The following is a 6000-nucleotide window of genomic DNA, read 5'->3' on the forward strand; positions in this document are numbered from 1 at the left end:
ACTGAGGCCGACCCCGTGTGGAGTGGACATCCATCTTCCCTCCGGTGATGTTATCAAAGGAAAAACCAGACGCTGATTTATTCGTTGACTGGGAGGTTTCCTCATCCATCGTTATTAGAAGACAGCGTGTGCTGCCAGCTGAAGGCAGCGTCTGGTATGTACCTTGTTTTCTCCTGTTTTCACACTTCCTGCTAAATAATTTAAACAAATGTATAATTATCTGTACTTTCCATCCTGCTCTTTTTTTTATTTATTTATTTATTTATTTATTTATTTATTTTCTTGTTTTCCTGTTTTCCCACGAAACTTGCACATGCAAATTTGGAAGAGGTACTTGGTTGGAGTACTGTGTGTAGGTCCACTACCGCAGAGCAGGCGGTTATAATGCTTGGCTGTCAGCATCGTAAAAGCTGTTATCTGATGGGAGCCGAACAATGGCTGACAGGAAGCGAGCCAGTATCCACACAGGTTGGAACAAAATAAACAAATGAGCTCTCGCTGATGTCAGACGGCTCCGAGGACGTCGCTGCTACACGTCTTTGCTTTGTTTTCCAGCAATAAATATTCTTGCTGTGTCATGGCATGACACCGGGTGTGCATCATTTTCTTCCACCCCAGCTGCCAATACATAACTCGTAATGTTTGATCACCACGGAAACAGAGAGATGCAAAATTAAGCCGCGTCACGTGGTCGGAGCCGGAGGTAGAGCCGAGGGCGGCGCGGCAGCCAAGGAAAACTCGGCGCAGGAGCTTTGCATTGTGGGAATCTGTCCATGAAGTCATTATTTTGTCCACACAGGGTGAACATTATGTTTTATACTTTGGGTTGGCGCTGGGGTGTGGCAGAAGTGAATTGTGTGTTCTCGGCGACTCGGATAAATGCAGGATGGTGTTTTTGGGATTGACTCCAAATAAACTGCAGTGACCTTTGTGTGGCGTTTGTCAGCATTAAGAAATGAATCATCCCTATCCTTTACGGTTTGGTGAAGTCTTCAGGGGATAAACACGAGTGTGTGTGTGTGTGTGTGTGTGTGTGTGTGTGTGTGTGTGTGTGTACTTCTCTTTTCCTTCTTCCCTGTGTTCGTGTGTGTGTGTGTGTGTGTGTGTGTGTGTGTTAGAGTTTCAGTCGTCTGACTGTAACAGTTTTACACCCTGAAGCAGTTTCTCCGACCCAAAGCCACCACATGGCGGTCAGAGATCTGAGGTGTTCGAAATAGAGCACAGAAAAGTGACATCATGTCACGTGGACGAGGACAAAAAAAAAAAACGAATCCCACGTTCAAAACGCGTCGGGGGGACGCCAGAAGAGACGGCGAAATAAAGTCATTTAAAGAAAGAAATCAGCAGGGGAAAACATGACCGGACAAACTGAAATAGTAGCGTGTATTACTGAAAAATGCGTGCCTGTACTAACCATCTGTGTATTTCCACATGTGTGTGTGTTGGCATGAGCTTATCGCTGAAGAATGTAGTGGAAAACTGAGAAACAGGAAGTCTCCATCAGAACGGTGAAGCTGGCACACGCACACACACACACACACACACACACACACACACACACACACACACAGTGAATTCTTTAATGCAGCGGGCCGTTTGACTGTGTCTGTGTTTGCATGCACCCGGCCTGAACTGAGGTCTTTCGGTGCGTGTTGCAGGTGTGACCTCAGTGCTGACTTCTGTTTGAAAAATCTCTCAAATCATCAACTTGGTGCGGCAGCCTGCAGAAAACATTTCGTAATGGGACTTCCTGATGGTTTAAAAATAGACGAGGGCCGAAAGAGCCAAAGTACAAAATACGGGTCTTCTGCTCAGACGCACTCCGAGCTGCTTCTGAGCTGTGTTTATCCTTAAGTTCGACTCCTCAACTTCTCATCTTCATCTGAATTTCCACTTTTCGTTGAATTGGCGTGTAGATGTAAAATAACGGAACCGATAGCAAATATCCATTACATTAAACCTGGAGTCACCTCCTCTGTGCGCTTCGTGGGAAAAAAAAAAAAGAAAGCGATAATAAGAGGTCACTTATTGTTGAAATGTCAAGCCGTGAATAATAACCCTGTGATGTTGGGAAAGAAATGACCTTTAAAGTGACAGCGCGTATGATATAATGAGCGGAAGAGACGTAGATTTGCTTCCATCGTTTACGGTTCTTATGGAATAATTGTAGGTCACGAGCAAAAACGACCCTGCTGGTTAGAATGTCAAAGATAAAGTCCAAATAAGATGTGATATGAAGTGAAATTAAACGTGCGAGAGGCTTTCGTCATACGCGTCTCAGAGTTTGCTTGCTGGTGCACTATTTACCGTCAAGTTTGTTTTTATAAATCCCGACTTCTGCGTGGGGAGTGGCGTGCGCCTTTTGTAGGCCGTGTTTTGTGCGTACGCAACGGTTATAAACGAGGCCCCAGAATGCATTGCACCACCAAGACCAGTGAGTAAGAAGCTGTAATGTTCTTCGACTAGTTTGCTGTTGGCATAAAGTAAATGTCTGTACAACTTAGACTGAAAACGTGTTTTGGGAGATCAATTGAATGGTTGTGCTTTTTACCGCGTCAAGTTTAATTTGCAATCACAAAACAACTCAATAGAAAACACTTAACACACTTTAAAATGGTTTAAAGGGCCCCCTATCGTGTAGATTAAGAATTTTTTGTATTATTATCATTATAAAGCAGGTCTAAGTGCTGTATAAATACATGAAAGAGTCAAACACGTTCAATCCTTGGAGAAATACACAGCCCGTTTCTGAAACTGTTCCATCTGAACGAGTCGTTTGGACTTTCATAAGTTTATGATGTCACATACTCTCGCTCACGTCATGTGTCCGCCCTCAGAGAAGGGAGTTTGTCTTTTCACCGAAAGACACCGAGACGCTCAGTGGAAAGAAGGTGGAATGTAAAATACCCGGCGGGTTTGTCATGAGCAACACTATCACCATTACGCGTGCTCATTTGATCCATCGTTGACATGAGAATATAGTTCAGAGCACATTTAAAGATCACATTATTGTCCTGTCACGGGCCAGCAACGTTACACCGAGAGCCTTCCCGCCCCCGACAACGATCGAGCGGTCTGAAAAATGAAATTCACGTCGGTGTTTGAAACCGAGCAGGAAGTTTGACTAAACATTTGTACGCCACATCAGCCTACAAAAGAAAGATTGGATAATTGTTTCATCTGGCTCTGGTCAGACACATTCCAGCCAGTTGAATAAAGCCGATACATCGGATCTGAGTCGTTTTAGCGAGAGCAAACACGACGTGTCCCGCGACAACAGGACAGACATGATGGCTTTACCAGAAGCTGCTGGTTAGCTGCTCTCAACCTGCATCGCTTTGTCTTGGGTTACACAATCCTGTTCCTGCACTCTGCGCAGTCGCCGAGATGTGTTTCAGAGCAGGACAACTGAATGTTCAGAGCTAATGGTACAAAATTTGACGTTACAATTATCTCACGAAGTCTCGAGGGCCCGTTCGCTTCCAAGCCGCTCCACCCTCCTCTCGTAAAACTCCGACCAACAAAATCCCTGCAAATCTCAGTCTCTGACTATTATTCCAGATTCTGACCCGAACAATGACCGCTAAATAAATCCCAAACCATTTCTGGATTAAAATAATATACCTTGGTATGAGGGAGGGCAAAGATGAGATGATTTAACATCTGTTCAACTGTAAAAACCACAAGGCTGAATGAATTTACAGTTGGGTGTAAGATTAAAGGAAAATAAAGTGTCTTGGTAAAATGTTGGGCCACCAAGAAGCTCGTAGAGATTTTACGGGTCACTTCTTGAGGGATGAAACGCCACCCTGTAAACAAAATATTCCCTCATTTTTGATTTTTTTTTTTTTTTTTTTTAGGCATCTGGCCCACATGGAAATGTCACACCCGATTTGAAAACTTTACATAGTGTGAAACACAGCGAGATTTATCTGGTGATGGTTGGTATAATCGGCAATGTGTGAACTCGCTTGGCGAGGCCTTAAAAGCGAGTTTGTCTACATGTAAAAGTCCCGAACTGCGGGCTTTAATAGAAAAAACACCAGCGTGGCATCAATTTTCTCATCTAACTTTTTGATCCCGTTTGAGTGGTCGGCCGGCCGCATCTCCCTTTTCATCCTTGAGGGTTGTAACGCCTTGGTAAAGCCGCATAAAATCTTATTTCCTTCCTTTCCTTTCAAAAGCGCATTAAAGTTTCACGACCTCTGATTTATGTCGGCGAGCACATCACCTTTGCCGAACAAAGATAACACACCGCCGGGACTCCCAGTAAAAAGCCTGTTTCGCTTTCATGTTGTCAGTCCTAAAGCTGCAGAAGACCATTTAAAACCTCTATTAAATATGCTGACTTCACCATCGGGGGGGGGGAATCAATGAAGAGAAGAACTGCGCTGTCTCTGCATCCTATTTACGTTGTGTCCTATTAAAATCACAACGGGGACTTACCATGACGTGAAGTCAGACCAGTTGCATAAAGTTTTATGAGAGTGTGATGTATTTTACGGGACTGAGCTCATGCTAATTTCTTTAACATGCAGACACCAGCTTCAACTCGGAGTAAAAGCTCCCTACGGGCTCCTGCTGTGTGTGTGTGTGTGTGTGTGTGTGTGTGTGTGTGTGTGTGTGTGTGTGTGTGTGTGTGTTTGTGCGTGTGTGTGATATTTTACTACAATGCGCAGTATTTCAGTGTGATTTCATAATGTCCGACACGTTTCCTTCCGTTGTCTTGCCGGAAATATGACTTCATCGAGGTGTTTAACGTTTTAAGTGTTTGTATTCGTAGATAATCACCATTTTCTTTCTAAAAAAAAAAATGAAGGTGGCTTTTGTATTTACATATTCGTGGTCTGGTAACAGCCCAAACTTAAGAGAAAGAGATTCTGAATTTAGCCCATAGAGCCACAACTGCAGCTACATGCATCTCTTACACACACACACACACACATATACATATAGAGGACAATGAAAAATAGCAGTACAGGAATTTTAATTGACCTATGTGAAGCATTTTTTTTTTTTGCCTCAGTGGTTCCATCATAGGGAGAAAAAAAAATGAGACTTCCTAACTGGAAACAGATTTCAGGAGCAGCCCAGGCTTTCACAAGTCAGCATGTAACTGTAGCTCTCTCTCTCTCTCTCTCTCTCTCACACACACACACACACACACACACACACTTACACTTACTTACGGAGAAAGACAGACAGCCAACGCCCCAGACAACTTTAAGTCTAGTTTCCTCTCGGGATATCAATATGCTGCTTTACAAATGAAGTGTGTTTGAGCTCATGACATGTGTGAGAGAGGAAGAAAGTTAGTGTAACACACTGCGTGGATGATCTGCTCAGATCCGGTTTTCTATTCAAATCAATAACTTTACAGTAGTCACATCTCTACAACAGACTCATAAAATGTATCCTGTAAGCGCCTCCATATAACCTGCATGCTCCAGTGCAAACGACAAAACGACCCCCTGCAGCAGTAACAGTCTGCTCCGTCTAAAAACAAGCTTTGAGAGAGAGGAGGGTTCGGGTTGAGATGTACAGGATCAAACATAGCGGCGCTCATCGGTCGTCTTACCGGGATCGGAGTGATGTCTGCAGCGCTGGGTGAGAGCGGCTCTTCTTGGAAGCAGCGGAACTCCTCACACTTTTTAAATACTGCCATCTGCGGCTGCGTCAATTCAGCCCACACAGCCGCGCTCAGACCGAGGCGGCGACTTACACCTTCAAAATAAGAGGCGACGTGACGCTCCGCCAGACGAGCGAGTTTTCGAAATAAAAGTAAATATAACGTTTGACTCACTAAAAAGCATTGTACTTATATGAATCATATAAAGTACAAAAAAATAAAAAAAAAAACGATATCAAAAACGTATGCACTGCTGTCTGTATTTCATACTGTACCAAGTTCTTCACCCGGGCTGTTTATGTCGACCCAGCCTGCAGGGCTGGGGGCCTTGCAGAATGACCAGACTGACATTGAGCTGCTTCCTCAGAGCT

The 6000-nt window shown here is 44.0% G+C and overlaps 1 protein-coding gene across 1 annotated transcript in view; it reads right to left on the minus strand.

The window, feature by feature from the left end:
* Nucleotides 1-5640, minus strand: part of LOC138196224 (four and a half LIM domains protein 1-like) — an 11494-nt gene extending 5854 nt beyond the window's left edge. Inside the window, exon 1 of the mRNA XM_069146063.1 lies at nt 5579-5640. The gene's annotated coding sequence lies outside the window, so the exon portion shown is untranslated. The remainder of the gene's footprint in view (nt 1-5578) is intronic.
* Between the last annotated feature and the right edge of the window lie 360 nt (nt 5641-6000).

Source organism: Embiotoca jacksoni, unplaced genomic scaffold, assembly GCF_022577435.1.
Source record: "Embiotoca jacksoni isolate LCO1_2020_lvr unplaced genomic scaffold, fEmbJac1.0.p SCAF_13, whole genome shotgun sequence".
Lineage (NCBI taxonomy): Eukaryota > Metazoa > Chordata > Actinopteri > Embiotocidae > Embiotoca > Embiotoca jacksoni.